General features: G+C 41.6%; 8 non-coding genes across 8 annotated transcripts; all 8 read left to right on the top strand.

Moving 5' to 3' along the window:
* The first annotated feature begins 340 nt into the window (after positions 1 to 340).
* Positions 341 to 422, top strand: TRNAS-CGA (transfer RNA serine (anticodon CGA)). Its single transcript has one exon. It is a non-coding gene; the product is annotated as a tRNA-Ser (tRNA).
* A 1,231-nt stretch (positions 423 to 1,653) lies between these two features.
* Positions 1,654 to 1,735, top strand: TRNAS-CGA (transfer RNA serine (anticodon CGA)). Its single transcript has one exon. It is a non-coding gene; the product is annotated as a tRNA-Ser (tRNA).
* Positions 1,736 to 2,965: 1,230 nt separating this feature from the next.
* TRNAS-CGA (transfer RNA serine (anticodon CGA)) lies at positions 2,966 to 3,047 on the top strand. The gene has a single exon. It is a non-coding gene; the product is annotated as a tRNA-Ser (tRNA).
* Positions 3,048 to 4,278: 1,231 nt separating this feature from the next.
* Positions 4,279 to 4,360, top strand: TRNAS-CGA (transfer RNA serine (anticodon CGA)). The gene has a single exon. It is a non-coding gene; the product is annotated as a tRNA-Ser (tRNA).
* A 1,231-nt stretch (positions 4,361 to 5,591) lies between these two features.
* Positions 5,592 to 5,673, top strand: TRNAS-CGA (transfer RNA serine (anticodon CGA)). The gene has a single exon. It is a non-coding gene; the product is annotated as a tRNA-Ser (tRNA).
* Positions 5,674 to 6,903: 1,230 nt separating this feature from the next.
* Positions 6,904 to 6,985, top strand: TRNAS-CGA (transfer RNA serine (anticodon CGA)). Its single transcript has one exon. It is a non-coding gene; the product is annotated as a tRNA-Ser (tRNA).
* A 1,233-nt stretch (positions 6,986 to 8,218) lies between these two features.
* Positions 8,219 to 8,300, top strand: TRNAS-CGA (transfer RNA serine (anticodon CGA)). Its single transcript has one exon. It is a non-coding gene; the product is annotated as a tRNA-Ser (tRNA).
* A 1,231-nt stretch (positions 8,301 to 9,531) lies between these two features.
* On the top strand, positions 9,532 to 9,613 carry TRNAS-UGA (transfer RNA serine (anticodon UGA)). The gene has a single exon. It is a non-coding gene; the product is annotated as a tRNA-Ser (tRNA).
* Positions 9,614 to 17,398: the final 7,785 nt, after the last annotated feature.

Raw genomic sequence — 17,398 nt, 5'->3', positions numbered from 1 at the left:
AATCGTGGAATCCTTCGATATCTCAGCTGGTAGAGAGGAGGACTGTAAAGGAGATTGGTACAGAAATCCTAAGGTCGCTGCTTCATTTCCGGCTCGAAGGATGCCGCTTTTGATAAACTTAGATGTCAGTACTGACATTTTATAAACCCAAAACTATACCAAGTATAAAGCTTTCTCCAAGTTATATTTTAAAAATCATTAACGCAGGCCACTGTGGTCAGGATTAACTTCCCATTTAAATCATCTCTGATACAATATTACTTCAGTCATCCTCACAGCCTGAAATGAAGTAGCTCAACCCATAGAGAAACTTTTGTGAAAACATCACATTGTATGAGAGGTAGTCGTGGCCGAGTGGTTAAGGCGATGGACTCGAAATCCATTGGGGTCTTCCCGCGCAGGTTCAAATCCTGCCGACTACGACCACATGGTTGTTTAATTTATCAGAAAATTTGCTAAAAGCTTGAAACCAGTGATGTTCAGGGTGAGTCAGGCACTGGCACATCAAAATCTTTAGGATGCCTGCCTGTTCTCTCTTTCTCTATCCCCCATTCTCCTCCTCTCCTTGAGACTGAGCCCAGGAATCTCAGCAGCCTTACTAAGTAGCATTTATTAATTACAAATGCATCTTGAATGTCAAATTTGTAAGAAAGTTTTGTACATTTAGCAAAATATCAAATTCATTTGAAAGAAAATGATGTCCACTCAAAGTAAAAAGAGCTTTGGTTACTTTCAATGCACAACATTTTACTTTCAAATTGTGTCAGATGACTTTAAGTGCTAATTATTATATCATTAACCTCTCCTTTATTAAAAATTGTGCTTTAATGCAAAAAAAGAAAAATAATTGTCTGTGCATACTCTCATGTAGCACAATTATCTTCACTAGCTCAAAAGGGCCGCTCATTGTCCAAAATGGATTGTCAAATCAGAGCAAACAATGGAATATCCCCATCATTCCTTGAACACTTGATTAGTTTACAAAACAAGCAAAATTTTAAAGAGTGTAGAAGGTTTGATAGGCTCAAGCATCTCTAATCTTGATGTAAGTTTGGCTACAGTAAAAAATCTATTGAAAGTGCTTTCCAAACTAGCTCTCTAGCCAGTTGATAGTAATTGCACAAATATAAGTCAAACTTTTAGTGATATTTTCCAAATGATTAAACATGACAATTTGTGTGATAAAGCAACACAGGAATAATTAGTTGAATCTCTTTTGTGTAGTCAAATCATTTTTCATTTTGCTTGGAAAGTTGATAATGTTTAAAATTAACACTCAATCATTTTAATTGCACGTAATATCACAGGTGTACAATCGTGGAATCCTTCGATATCTCAGCTGGTAGAGCGGAGGACTGTAAAGGAGATTGGTACAGAAATCCTAAGGTCGCTGCTTCATTTCCGGCTCAAAGGATGCCGCTTTTGATAAACTTAGATGTCAGTACTGACATTTTATAAACCCAAAACTATACCAAGTATAAAGCATTCTCCAAGTTATATTTTAAAAATCATTAACGCAGGCCACTGTGGTCAGGATTAACTTCCCATTTAAATCATCTCTGATACAATATTACTTCAGTCATCCTCACAGCCTGAAATTAAGTAGCTCAACCCATAGAGAAACTTTTGTGAAAACATCACATTGCATGAGAGGTAGTCGTGGCCGAGTGGTTAAGGTGATGGACTCGAAATCCATTGGGGTCTCCACGCGCAGGTTCAAATCCTGCCGACTACGACCACATGGTTGTTTAATTTTTAAGAAAATTTGCTAAAAGCTTGAAACCAGTGATGTTCAGGGTGAGTCAGGCACTGGCACATCAAAATCTTTAGGATGCCTGCCTGTTCTCTCTTTCTCTATCCGTCATTCTCCTCCTCTCCTTGAGACTGAGCCCAGGAATCTCAGCAGCCATACTAAGCAGCATTTATTAATTACAAATGCATTTTGAATGTCAAATTTGTAAGAAAGTTTTGTACATTTAGCAAAATATCAAATTCATTTGAAAGAAAATGATGTCCACTCAAAGTAAAAAGAGCTTTGGTTACTTTCAATGCACAACATTTTACTTTCAAATCGTGTCAGATGACTTTAAGTGCTAATTATTATATCATTAACCTCTCCTTTATTAAAAATTGTGCTTTAATGCAAAAAAAGAAAAATAATTGTCTGTGCATACTCTCATGTAGCACAATGATCTTCACTAGCTCAAAAGGGCCGCTCATTGTCCAAAATGGATTGTCAAATCAGAGCAAACAATGGAATATCCCCATCATTCCTTGAACACTTGATTAGTTTACAAAACAAGCAAAATTCAAAAGAGTGTAGAAGGTTTGATAGGCTCAAGCATCTCTAATCTTGATGTAAGTTTGGCTACACTAAAAAATCTATTGAAAGTGCTTTCCAAACTAGCTCTGCATCCAGTTGATCGTATTTGCACAAATATAAGTCAAACTATTAGTGATATTTTCCAAATGATTAAACATGACAATTTGTGTGATAAAGCAACACAGGAATAAGTAGTTGAATCTCTTTTGTGTAGTGAAATCATTTTTCATTTTGCTTGGAAAGTTGATAATGTTTAAAATAACACTCAATCATTTTAATTGCACGTAATATCACAGGTGTACAATCGTGGAATCCTTCGATATCTCAGCTGGTAGAGCGGAGGACTGTAAAGGAGATTGGTACAGAAATCCTAAGGTCGCTGCTTCATTTCCGGCTCGAAGGATGACGCTTTTGATAAACTTAGATGTCAGTACTGACATTTTATAAACCCAAAACTATACCAAGTATAAAGCATTCTCCAAGTTATATTTTACAAATCATTAACGCAGGCCACTGTGGTCAGGATTAACTTCCCATTTAAATCATCTCTGATACAATATTACTTCAGTCATCCTCAAAGCCTGAAATGAAGTAGCTCAACCCATAGAGAAACTTTTGTGAAAACATAGCATTGCTTGAGAGGTAGTCGTGGCCGAGTGGTTAAGGCGATGGACTCGAAATCCATTGGGGTCTCCCCGCGCAGGTTCAAATCTTGCCGACTACGACCACATGGTTGTTTAATTTTTCAGAAAATTTGCTAAAAGCTTGAAACCAGTGATGTTCAGGGTGAGTCAGGAACTGGCACATCAAAATCTTTAGGATGCCTGCCTGTTCTCTCTTTCTCTATCCCCCATTCTCCTCCTCTCCTTGAGACTGAGCCCAGGAATCTCAGCAGCCATACTAAGTAGCATTGATTAATTACAAATGCATTTTGAATGTCAAATTTGTAAGAAAGTTTTGTACATTCAGCAAAATATCAAATTCATTTGAAAGAAAATGATGTCCACTCAAAGTAAAAAGAGCTTTGGTTACTTTCAATGCACAACATTTTACTTTCAAATCGTGTCAGATGACTTTCAGTGCTAATTATTATATCATTAACCTCTCCTTTATTAAAAATTGCGCTTTAATGCAAAAAAAGAAAAATAATTGTCTGTGCATACTCTCATGTAGCACAATTATCTTCACTAGCTCAAAAGGGCCGCTTATTGTCCAAAATGGATTGTCAAATCAGAGCAAACAATGGAATATCCCCATCATTCCTTGAACACTTGATTAGTTTACAAAACAAGCAAAATTCAAAAGAGTGTAGAAGGTTTGATAGGCTCAAGCATCTCTAATCTTGATGTAAGTTTGGCTACACTAAAAAATCTATTGAAAGTGCTTTCCAAACTAGCTCTGCAGCCAGTTGATCGTATTTGCACAAATATAAGTCAAACTATTAGTGATATTTTCCAAATGATTAAACATGACAATTTGTGTGATAAAGCAACACAGGAATAAGTAGTTGAATCTCTTTTGTGTAGTGAAATCATTTTTCATTTTGCTTGGAAAGTTGATAATGTTTAAAATTAACACTCAATCATTTTAATAGCACGTAATATCACAGGTGTACAATCGTGGAATCCTTCGATATCTCAGCTGGTAGAGAGGAGGACTGTAAAGGAGATTGGTACAGAAATCCTAAGGTCGCTGCTTCATTTCCGGCTCGAAGGATGCCGCTTTTGATAAACTTAGATGTCAGTACTGACATTTTATAAACCCAAAACTATACCAAGTATAAAGCATTCTCCAAGTTATATTTTAAAAATCATTAACGCAGGCCACTGTGGTCAGGATTAACTTCCCATTTAAATCATCTCTGATACAATATTACTTCAGTCATCCTCACAGCCTGAAATGAAGTAGCTCAACCCATAGAGAAACTTTTGTGAAAACATCACATTGCATGAGAGGTAGTCGTGGCCGAGTGGTTAAGGCGATGGACTCGAAATCCATTGGGGTCTCCCCGCGCAGGTTCAAATCCTGCCGACTACGACCACATGGTTGTTTAATTTATCAGAAAATTTGCTAAAAGCTTGAAACCAGTGATGTTCAGGGTGAGTCAGGCACTGGCACATCAAAATCTTTAGGATGCCTGCCTGTTCTCTCTTTCTCTATCCCCCATTCTCCTCCTCTCCTTGAGACTGAGCCCAGGAATCTCAGCAGCCATACTAAGTAGCATTTATTAATTACAAATGCATTTTGAATGTCAAATTTGTAAGAACGTTTTGTACATTTAGCAAAATATCAAATTCATTTGAAAGAAAATGATGTCCACTCAAAGTAAAAAGAGCTTTGGTTACTTTCAATGCACAACATTTTACTTTCAAATTGTGTCAGATGACTTTAAGTGCTAATTATTATATCATTAACCTCTCCTTTATTAAAAATTGTGCTTTAATGCAAAAAAAGAAAAATAATTGTCTGTGCATACTCTCATGTAGCACAATTATCTTCACTAGCTCAAAAGGGCCGCTCATTGTCCAAAATGGATTGTCAAATCAGAGCAAACAATGGAATATCCCCATCATTCCTTGAACACTTGATTAGTTTACAAAACAAGCAAAATTTAAAAGAGTGTAGAAGGTTTGATAGGCTCAAGCATCTCTAATCTTGATGTAAGTTTGGCTACACTAAAAAATCTATTGAAAGTGCTTTCCAAACTAGCTCTCTAGCCAGTTGATAGTAATTGCACAAATATAAGTCAAACTTTTAGTGATATTTTCCAAATGATTAAACATGACAATTTGTGTGATAAAGCAACACAGGAATAAGTAGTTGAATCTCTTTTGTGTAGTCAAATCATTTTTCATTTTGCTTGGAAAGTTGATAATGTTTAAAATTAACACTCAATCATTTTAATTGCACGTAATATCACAGGTGTACAATCGTGGAATCCTTCGATATCTCAGCTGGTAGAGCGGAGGACTGTAAAGGAGATTGGTACAGAAATCCTAAGGTCGCTGCTTCATTTCCGGCTCAAAGGATGCCGCTTTTGATAAACTTAGATGTCAGTACTGACATTTTATAAACCCAAAACTATACCAAGTATAAAGCATTCTCCAAGTTATATTTTAAAAATCATTAACGCAGGCCACTGTGGTCAGGATTAACTTCCCATTTAAATCATCTCTGATACAATATTACTTCAGTCATCCTCACAGCCTGAAATGAAGTAGCTCAACCCATAGAGAAACTTTTGTGAAAACATCACATTGCATGAGAGGTAGTCGTGGCCGAGTGGTTAAGGTGATGGACTCGAAATCCATTGGGGTCTCCCCGCGCAGGTTCAAATCTTGCCGACTACGACCACATGGTTGTTTAATTTTTAAGAAAATTTGCTAAAAGCTTGAAACCAGTGATGTTCAGGGTGAGTCAGGCACTGGCACATCAAAATCTTTAGGATGCCTGCCTGTTCTCTCTTTCTCTATCCATCATTCTCCTCCTCTCCTTGAGACTGAGCCCAGGAATCTCAGCAGCCATACTAAGCAGCATTTATTAATTACAAATGCATTTTGAATGTCAAATTTGTAAGAAAGTTTTGTACATTTAGCAAAATATCAAATTCATTTGAAAGAAAATGATGTCCACTCAAAGTAAAAAGAGCTTTGGTTACTTTCAATGCACAACATTTTACTTTCAAATCGTGTCAGATGACTTTAAGTGCTAATTATTATATCATTAACCTCTCCTTTATTAAAAATTGTGCTTTAATGCAAAAAAAGAAAAATAATTGTCTGTGCATACTCTCATGTAGCACAATGATCTTCACTAGCTCAAAAGGGCCGCTCATTGTCCAAAATGGATTGTCAAATCAGAGCAAACAATGGAATATCCCCATCATTCCTTGAACACTTGATTAGTTTACAAAACAAGCAAAATTCAAAAGAGTGTAGAAGGTTTGATAGGCTCAAGCATCTCTAATCTTGATGTAAGTTTGGCTACACTAAAAAATCTATTGAAAGTGCTTTCCAAACTAGCTCTGCATCCAGTTGATCGTATTTGCACAAATATAAGTCAAACTATTAGTGATATTTTCCAAATGATTAAACATGACAATTTGTGTGATAAAGCAACACAGGAATAAGTAGTTGAATCTCTTTTGTGTAGTGAAATCATTTTTCATTTTGCTTGGAAAGTTGATAATGTTTAAAATAACACTCAATCATTTTAATTGCACGTAATATCACAGGTGTACAATCGTGGAATCCTTCGATATCTCAGCTGGTAGAGCGGAGGACTGTAAAGGAGATTGGTACAGAAATCCTAAGGTCGCTGCTTCATTTCCGGCTCGAAGGATGACGCTTTTGATAAACTTAGATGTCAGTACTGACATTTTATAAACCCAAAACTATACCAAGTATAAAGCATTCTCCAAGTTATATTTTACAAATCATTAACGCAGGCCACTGTGGTCAGGATTAACTTCCCATTTAAATCATCTCTGATACAATATTACTTCAGTCATCCTCACAGCCTGAAATGAAGTAGCTCAACCCATAGAGAAACTTTTGTGAAAACATAGCATTGCTTGAGAGGTAGTCGTGGCCGAGTGGTTAAGGCGATGGACTCGAAATCCATTGGGGTCTCCCCGCGCAGGTTCAAATCCTGCCGACTACGACCACATGGTTGTTTAATTTTTCAGAAAATTTGCTAAAAGCTTGAAACCAGTGATGTTCAGGGTGAGTCAGGAACTGGCACATCAAAATCTTTAGGATGCCTGCCTGTTCTCTCTTTCTCTATCCCCCATTCTCCTCCTCTCCTTGAGACTGAGCCCAGGAATCTCAGCAGCCATACTAAGTAGCATTGATTAATTACAAATGCATTTTGAATGTCAAATTTGTAAGAAAGTTTTGTACATTCAGCAAAATATCAAATTCATTTGAAAGAAAATGATGTCCACTCAAAGTAAAAAGAGCTTTGGTTACTTTCAATGCACAACATTTTACTTTCAAATCGTGTCAGATGACTTTCAGTGCTAATTATTATATCATTAACCTCTCCTTTATTAAAAATTGCGCTTTAATGCAAAAAAAAAGAAAAATAATTGTCTGTGCATACTCTCATGTAGCACAATTATCTTCACTAGCTCAAAAGGGCCGCTTATTGTCCAAAATGGATTGTCAAATCAGAGCAAACAATGGAATATCCCCATCATTCCTTGAACACTTGATTAGTTTACAAAACAAGCAAAATTCAAAAGAGTGTAGAAGGTTTGATAGGCTCAAGCATCTCTAATCTTGATGTAAGTTTGGCTACACTAAAAAATCTATTGAAAGTGCTTTCCAAACTAGCTCTGCAGCCAGTTGATCGTATTTGCACAAATATAAGTCAAACTATTAGTGATATTTTCCAAATGATTAAACATGACAATTTGTGTGATAAAGCAACACAGGAATAAGTAGTTGAATCTCTTTTGTGTAGTGAAATCATTTTTCATTTTGCTTGGAAAGTTGATAATGTTTAAAATTAACACTCAATCATTTTAATTGCACGTAATATCACAGGTGTACAATCGTGGAATCCTTCGATATCTCAGCTGGTAGAGCGTAGGACTGTAAAGGAGATTAGTTCAGAAATCCTAAGGTCGCTGCTTCATTTCCGGCTCGAAGGATGCCGCTTTTGATAAACTTAGATGTCAGTACTGACATTTTATAAACCCAAAACTATACCAAGTATAAAGCATTCTCCAAGTTATATTTTAAAAATCATTAACGCAGGCCACTGTGGTCAGGATTAACTTCCCATTTAAATCATCTCTGATACAATATTACTTCAGTCATCCTCAAAGCCTGAAATGAAGTAGCTCAACCCATAGAGAAACTTTTGTGAAAACGTCACATTGCATGAGAGGTAGTCGTGGCCGAGTGGTTAAGGCGATGGACTCGAAATCTATTGGGGTCTCCCCGCGCAGGTTCAAATCCTGCCGACTATGACCACATGGTTGTTTAATTTTTCAGAAAATTTGCTAAAAGCTTGAAACCAGTGATGTTCAGGGTGAGTCAGGCACTGGCACATCAAAATCTTTAGGATGCCTGCCTGTTCTCTCTTTCTCTATCCCCCATTCTCATCCTCTCCTTGAGACTGAGCCCAGGAATCTCAGCAGCCATACTAAGTAGCATTTATTAATAACAAATGCATTTTGAATGTCAAATTTGTAAGAAAGTTTTGTACATTTAGCAAAATATCAAATTCATTTGAAAGAAAATGATGTCCACTCAAAGTAAAAAGAGCTTTGGTTACTTTCAATGCACAACATTTTACTTTCAAATCGTGTCAGATGACTTTAAGTGCTAATTGTTATATCATTAACCTCTCCTTTATTAAAAATTGTGCTTTAATGCAAAAAAAGAAAAATAATTGTCTGTGCATACTCTCATGTAGCACAATTATCTTCACTAGCTCAAAAGGGCCGCTCATTGTCCAAAATGGATTGTCAAATCAGAGCAAACAATGGAATATCCCCATCATTCCTTGAACACTTGATTAGTTTACAAAACAAGCAAAATTCAAAAGAGTGTAGAAGGTTTGATAGGCTCAAGCATCTCTAATCTTGATGTAAGTTTGGCTACACTAAAAAATCTATTGAAAGTGCTTTCCAAACTAGCTCTGCAGCCAGTTGATCGTATTTGCACAAATATAAGTCAAACTATTAGTGATATTTTCCAAATGATTAAACATGACAATTTGTGTGATAAAGCAACACAGGAATAAGTAGTTGAATTTCTTTTGTGTAGTGAAATCATTTTTCATTTTGCTTGGAAAGTTGATAATGTTTAAAATTAACACTCAATCATTTTAATTGCACGTAATATCACAGGTGTACAATCGTGGAATCCTTCGATATCTCAGCTGGTAGAGCGGAGGACTGTAAAGGAGATTGGTACAGAAATCCTAAGGTCGCTGCTTCATTTCCGGCTCGAAGGATGCCGCTTTTGATAAACTTAGATGTCAGTACTGACATTTTATAAACCCAAAACTATAACAAGTATAAAGCATTCTCCAAGTTATATTTTAAAAATCATTAATGCAGGCCACTGTGTTCAGGATTAACTTCCCATTTAAATCATCTCTGATACAATATTACTTCAGTCATCCTCACAGCCTGAAATGAAGTAGCTCAACCCATAGAGAAACTTTTGTGAAAACATCACATTGCATGAGAGGTAGTCGTGGCCGAGTGGTTAAGGCGATGGACTTGAAATCCATTGGGGTCTCCCCGCGCAGGTTCAAATCCTGCCGACTACGACCACATGGTTGTTTAATTTTTCAGAAAATTTGCTAAAAGCTTGAAACCAGTGATGTTCAGGGTGAGTCAGGCACTGACACATCAAAATCTTTAGGATGCCTGCCTGTTCTCTCTTTCTCTATCCCCCATTCTCCTCCTCTCCTTGAGACTGAGCCCAGGAATCTCAGCAGCCATACTAAGTAGCATTTATTAATTACAAATGCATTTTGAATGTCAAATTTGTAAGAAAGTTTTGTACATTTAGCAAAATATCAAATTCATTTGAAAGAAAATTATGTCCACTCAAAGTAAAAAGAGCTTTGGTTACTTTAAATGCACAACATTTTACTTTCAAATCGTGTCAGATGACTTTCAGTGCTAATTATTATATCATTAACCTCTCCTTTATTAAAAATTGTGCTTTAATGCAAAAAAAGAAAAATAATTGTCTGTGCATACTCTCATGTAGCACAATTATCTTCACTAGCTCAAAAGGGCCGCTCATTGTCCAAAATGGATTGTCAAATCAGAGCAAACAATGGAATATCCCCATCATTCCTTGAACACTTGATCAGTTTACAAAACAAGCAAAATTCAAAAGAGTGTAGAAGGTTTGATAGGCTCAAGCATCTCTATGTCACAACTGAGGGCCTGAGCTGACGGGAGGCAGCCTCAGTTGTAGGGGCTGAGATTTACCGGAACCTGGGAGGTTGTATCAGACCCCTGGACATGTAAGTAACATGAATAATAACTGCCCGAAGGCGTGACCACGACAACTTGGATAAAAGTCAATGATGTTTATTATGACAACTCCGCAACACAGCAGCAGTAAAAGAAAACGTAAAAGTCAGCAAAGAATAAATACAGTTCCTGGGTACTACAGAATGGCAGGAGCCACAGGGCACTGGTAGTGTGAGATAGTTCTTATGATCTTCTAGATGGAAAGTCCTTACCAGGCCCGACTGTAGCAATGGAGATAACCCAGGATTGTGCCAGCTGGTGTTCCAGGAAAAGCTGGGTTGCTGAAGATAAAACAGCTGCTGTGGATACTGGCTGGAACCAGACTGTTGTTAGCACGGAGTGGATACTGGCTGGAACCAGTTAAATAATAAATGAACTTGGGAGCGATGAAATATGAACTGAAATGTAGAACTTGAGAGCGGAGAAATAATAATACCGGTGGAGAGTGGTAAAGTGTAGAAAGGACACCGGCCCTTTAAGAGAAGCTGTACTCTGCTGGAAGCTGAGCTGGAAGCAGGTAATGTTGTAGCTGGAAACAGATGAATCCACTATGGATTGGAGAGTCAGGCTACACCGCAGGTGGAATGCTGGTGCGGGTCTCTATGGTGGAAGTCTTGAGACAGGAGCTGGAACCTGGAAGACAATCACAGGAGAGAGACAAACAGGAACTAGGTTTGACAACCAAAGCACTGACGCCTTCCTTGCTCAGGCACAGTGTATTTATACCTGCAGCAAGGAAGGGATTGGCTAGGCAATTATGCAGATTATCAATACTGAGAACAGATTGGTGGAAATGATCAGCTGACAGAATCCAAGATGGCTGCGCCCATGCAGACACTTGGAGGGAAGTTTGGTTTGTAATCCATGTGGTAATGAAAACAGTAATGGCGGCGCCGGCCACCGGAGACAGGAGGCGCCAGGCTGACAGATGCACATCCAACCACGCGGACACAGCGGAGGCCGCGGTTGACGTAATCGCCACTCAGACACTCTGCATGCAGAAGAGCAGGGACGGCGGCGGAGGCCGCGGGAGACGCCATGCCAGGTGTAATATGGCGTTTACTGTGACAGCGTCCCAGAGTGACAGGAGAGGATACAGGAATGTACACATCAGGATAACAGATGGGATCCGGTCCTGGAGCGCTGAGCCAACCTTAGGAGGCATCTGATGGGTAAGAAATGGCGTCCAGATACCCGGATCGTGACAACACCCCCCCCTTTAGGAGTGGCCCCAGGACACTTCTTTGGCTTTTGAGGAAACTTGGAATGGAATCTCCGGACCAAGGCAGGAGCATGGACATCAGAAGCATTGGTCCATGAACGTTCCTCAGGACCATAACCCTTCCAGTCAATAAGATATTGTAGTTGACCGTAACGGTGACGTGAGTCCAGGATCTTGGCCACTTCATACTCAACGCCTCGTTGAGTTTGGACTTTTGGAGTTGGAGGAAGTGAGGAATGAAACCGATTCAAGATCAGCGGTTTCAACAGGGAAACATGGAATGTCCTGGGTATTTTTAAGAAGGGAGGCAACTGGAGTCTGTAAGCAACAGGATTGATGACTTGTTCAATCTTGAAAGGACCGATATAGCGAGGTGCAAACTTCATACTGGGAACTCTTAACCTCAAATTCTTCGTGGATAACCATACCCGATCACCCACCTTGAGAGCAGGAACTGCTCGACGCTTCTTATCCGCAAACTTCTTGTACCTGAACGATGCCTTGAGCAGAGCTGATCGTACGCTCTTCCAGATATTGGCAAACTGATGCAAGGTGATATCCACTGCGGGAACAGAAGTTGCTGGAAGCGGTTGGAACTCAGGGACTTTAGGGTGGAATCCAAAGTTAGTGAAGAATGGTGTTGAAGCAGATGAAGAATGATACTGGTTGTTATGACAGAACTCGGCCCAGGGAAGTAATTGAACCCAGTCATCTTGAGAGGAGGACACATAGATGCGGAGGAAGGCCTCCAAGTCCTGATTCACCCTCTCGGTTTGACCATTGGTCTGAGGATGGTAAGCCGTGGAAAACTTTAGCTTGACTTGGAGGACTTGACATAAACTTCGCCAGAATTTGGCTGTGAATTGAACTCCTCGATCTGAGATAATTTCTTCAGGAAGACCGTGGAGTCGGAAGATCTCTTGTATGAATACTTGAGCCAGCTTGGAAGCTGACGGAAGACCGGTGAGAGGAATGAAGTGTGCCATCTTGGTGAACCGGTCAACTACCACCCAGATGGTATTGAACTTGTTGCACATGGGTAAATCTGTAATAAAATCCATCGACAAATGGGTCCAAGGTCGACGGGGAACAGATAGTGGAACCAGTTGCCCCGCAGGCGACTGGCGGGATACCTTATGTTGAGCACACTTTGGGCAAGATGCAATAAACTCCAAGACGTCCTTTTTCAGAGTTGGCCACCAATAGGACCTAGAGATAAACTCCAGGGTTTTTTGGATACCTGTATGTCCGGCAAAACGGGAAGCATGGGCCCAATGCATGAGCTTCTTCCTTAGCATCGGTTTCACAAAACTTTTCCCTGATGGGGGCATAGAGTCCATCCCTACCGTGGAGAATGCCAACGGATTTATAATAGGATGCTTGTCTGAAGACTCTGACTCATTTTCTTGCTCCCATGAGCGGGAAAGGGCATCGGCCTTGCGATTCTGAGAGCCCGGACAGAACTGGAGTTTAAAGTCGAACCTGGAAAAGAAAAGTGCCCATCTGGCCTGACGAGGGTTGAGACATTGTGCGCCTTTCAGATATAAAAGGTTCTTGTGGTCTGTAAGTATGGTGATTGAATGAGAAGCTCCCTCCAACAGATACCTCCACTCTTCTAGAGCGAGCTTGATGGCTAGCAACTCCTGGTCGCCAATGGCATAGTTGCGCTCAGCTGGGGAGAACTTCCGGGAGAAGAAACTGCAAGGGTGTAAATGGCCATCTTTAGCCCTCTGAGATAACACCGCTCCTACTCCAACGGAGGAGGCATCCACCTCTAAGATGAAAGGAGAGTCGATGTCAGGCTGTTTCAGAACAGGCGCAGAGATGAACCTTTGTTTTAAAAGATGAAATGCTTGCATGGCTTCTTCAGACCACTTGGACGGGTTAGCACCCTTCTTAGTGAAAGCAGTAATAGGCGCCACAATGGTGGAAAAGTCTCGTATAAACTTTCGGTAATAGTTGGCGAACCCTAAGAACCTCTGGACCCCTTTGAGGGTTAAGGGTACTGGCCAATTTTGGATTGCTTGTAGTTTCTCAGGATCCATCTCTAGTCCGGAACCGGACACAATGGCCCTCATTCCGAGTTGTTCGCTCGCAAGGCGAATGTAGCAGAGTTACACACGCTAAGCCGCCGCCTACTGGGAGTGAATCTTAGCTTCTTAAAATTGCGACCGACGTACGCGCAATATTGCGATTACAAACGAGTTAGCAGTTTCAGAGTAGCTCCAGACTTACTCTGCCTGTGCGATCATTTCAGTGCTTGTCGTTCCTGGTTGTCGTCACAAACACACCCAGCGTTCGCCCAGGCACTCCCACCGTTTCCCCGGCCACTCCTGCGTTTTTTCCGGAAACGGTAGCGTTTTCAGCCACACGCCCCTGAAACGCCGTGTATCCGCCCAGTAACACCCATTTCCTGTCAATCACATTACGATCGCCGGAGCGAAGAAAAAGCCGTGAGTAAAAATACTTTCTTCATAGTAAAGTTACTTGGCGCAGTCGCAGTGCGAACATTGCGCATGCGTACTAAGCGGATTTTCACTGCGATGCGATGAAAAATACCGAGCGAACAACTCGGAATGAGGGCCAATGTACCCTAGAAACGGAATGGACTTGACTTCAAAGACGCATTTTTCTAATTTGCAATAGAGATGATTGACACGGAGACGGGACAGAACCTCTTTAACCCAAAAACGATGTTCCTCTAAATCGTTGGCAAAAATGAGGATATCGTCTAGATAGACCACGACATGACGGTATAGAATGTCTCTGAAGATCTCATTGACAAAATGCTGGAAGACAGCTGGAGCATTGCTCAATCCGAAGGGCATGACGAGGTACTCATAATGTCCGTCACGGGTGTTAAAGGCGGTCTTCCACTCGTCACCCTCACGGATCCGGATGAGATTGTATGCACCTCTCAAGTCCAGCTTTGTAAAGATGGTAGCTCCGCTAACTCTGTCAAAGAGCTCAGTAATCAGGGGTAAAGGATAACGGTTCTTGATGGTAATGTCGTTCAAACCTCTGTAGTCGATGCACGGCCGCAGACCACCATCTTTATTTTTTACAAAAAAGAAGCCTGCGCCGGCTGGAGAAGAAGAAGGTCGAATGAACCCCTTTGCTAGGTTCTCTTTAATATATTCCTCCATAGAATGCGTCTCAGGCAGAGACAACGGATAAGTTCGGCCTCGAGGTGGAACCTTCCCTGGAACGAGATCAATCGGGCAGTCCCATTCTCTATGAGGAGGAAGGATATCAGCAGAAGCTTTACTGAACACATCCGTGAAATCTTGATATGGAGGAGGTGGAACATCAGACGACCTGGGGGAGGAAGAACAGACAGGCAATACTTTAAACAAACATGTCTCAGCACAGGAGGAACCCCATGCCAGGATTTGCGTAGTCGTCCAATCAATTGTTGGATTGTGAAGACGGAGCCATGGAAGTCCCAGGACCACAGGATGTGTGGCTCTTGGAATCACTAAAAAAGAAATAAGTTCGGAATGAAGAACTCCCACTCTCAGACGAACTGGTAGAGTCCTTAAAGAAATAACTGCATCAAAAATTTTGCTGCCATCCACGGCAGTTAAAGAAATGGACGAAGGAAGTCCCTCGGTGGGTAGGGACCACCGTTTAACATAGGCTTCGGTAATAAAGTTCCCAGCTGCTCCGGAATCAAGGAGGGCAATGACGTTCCGATAACGTTGAGCAACTTGAAGCGAGACTGGGAGATTACAATCTTGAGGAGATGGAGAGGAGATCATTACTCCTAGCCGGCCCTCTCCTTGGCGAGCTAGGATTTGGAGTTTCCCGGACGTTTGGGACAGGCATTAATGGTGTGAGACGGAGCTGCACAATAGAGACAGAGAGACTCGGAGAGACGTCTTCGGCGCTCAGCAGGAGTTAAACGGGAACGGCCAAGTTGCATGGGCTCATCTTTAGATGGTGACAGTTGACGAGGAGGAGGAGCAGAAGATTTTGGAGCAGATGATCTTCCACGCTCAGTTGCTCTCTCTCTGAAACGTAAATCAACTTTCGTGCAGAGTGAGATTAGCTCATCTAACTTAGAAGGTAAGTCTCTGGTAGCTAACTCATCTTTAATACGCTCAGATAAGCCATGCCAGAATGCAGCATACAGGGCCTCGTCGTTCCATGCCAGTTCGGATGCCAGGATCTGGAACTGTATCAGATATTGTCCTACAGTACGTGACCCCTGGCGTAAACGGAGAATCTCGGATGAAGCTGAGGTTACCCGGCCTGGCTCGTCGAAGATGCGCCTGAATGTTGACACGAAGGCAGTGTAGGAAGATAGCAGGGTGTCAGACCTCTCCCATAATGGTGATGCCCAATCAAGGGCTGAGCCACTGAGAAGAGAAATAATGTAGGCAATTTTTGTACGGTCACTGGGAAAATTGCCAGGTTGTAGCTCAAACTGAATCTCACACTGGTTGAGAAATCCCCTGCAGAATCTTGGAGATCCGTCAAATTTTGCTGGCGTTGGAAGATGAAGACGTGGAGCAGAAATGGGTAAGGTGGGTGGGATTATAGCTGGAGTCACTGTGGTTGACGCACCAGACGCGCCTGATCCACGGAGAGTTGTCTGAATCCCATCCAGCCGAGTAGAGAAATCCTGGAGACAGCGGATGATGTGGCCCTGTGCAGCCTCCTGATGTTCTAGTCGGGCTGCCAGTTCTTGCATCGGCCTGGCCGCTTGATCCTGGTCTCCGGCTGGATTCATTAGGTCAGTGCTTACTGTCACAACTGAGGGCCTGAGCTGACGGGAGGCAGCCTCAGTTGTAGGGGCTGAGATGTACCGGAACCTGGGAGGTTGTATCAGACCCCTGGACATGTAAGTAACATGAATAATAACTGCCCGAAGGCGTGACCACGACAACTTGGATAAAAGTCAATGATGTTTATTATGACAACTCCGCAACACAGCAGCAGTAAAAGAAAACGTAAAAGTCAGCAAAGAATAAATACAGTTCCTGGGTACTACAGGATGGCAGGAGCCACAGGGCACTGGTAGTGTGAGATAGTTCTTATGATCTTCTAGATGGAAAGTCCTTACCAGGCCCGACTGTAGCAATGGAGATAACCCAGGATTGTGCCAGCTGGTGTTCCAGGAAAAGCTGGGTTGCTGAAGATAAAACAGCTGCTGTGGATACTGGCTGGAACCAGACTGTTGTTAGCACGGAGTGGATACTGGCTGGAACCAGTTAAATAATAAATGAACTTGGGAGCGATGAAATATGAACTGAAATGTAGAACTTGAGAGCGGAGAAATAATAATACCGGTGGAGAGTGGTAAAGTGTAGAAAGGACACCGGCCCTTTAAGAGAAGCTGTACTCTGCTGGAAGCTGAGCTGGAAGCAGGTAATGTTGTAGCTGGAAACAGATGAATCCACAATGGATTGGAGAGTCAGGCTACACCGCAGGTGGAATGCTGGTGCGGGTCTCTATGGTGGAAGTCTTGAGACAGGAGCTGGAACCTGGAAGACAATCACAGGAGAGAGACAAACAGGAACTAGGTTTGACAACCAAAGCACTGACGCCTTCCTTGCTCAGGCACAGTGTATTTATACCTGCAGCAAGGAAGGGATTGGCTAGGCAATTATGCAGATTATCAATACTGAGAACAGATTGGTGGAAATGATCAGCTGACAGAATCCAAGATGGCTGCGCCCATGCAGACACTTGGAGGGAAGATTGGTTTGTAATCCATGTGGTAATGAAAACAGTAATGGCGGCGCCGGCCACCGGAGACAGGAGGCGCCAGGCTGACAGATGCACATCCAACCACGCGGACACAGCGGAGGCCGCGGTTGACGTAATCGCCACTCAG

This window comes from Pseudophryne corroboree, chromosome 4 (assembly GCF_028390025.1).
Source record: "Pseudophryne corroboree isolate aPseCor3 chromosome 4, aPseCor3.hap2, whole genome shotgun sequence".
Taxonomy (NCBI): domain Eukaryota; kingdom Metazoa; phylum Chordata; class Amphibia; order Anura; family Myobatrachidae; genus Pseudophryne; species Pseudophryne corroboree.
The sequence above is the reverse complement of the archived record's forward strand: the minus strand, read 5'-3'. Positions and strand labels throughout refer to the sequence as shown.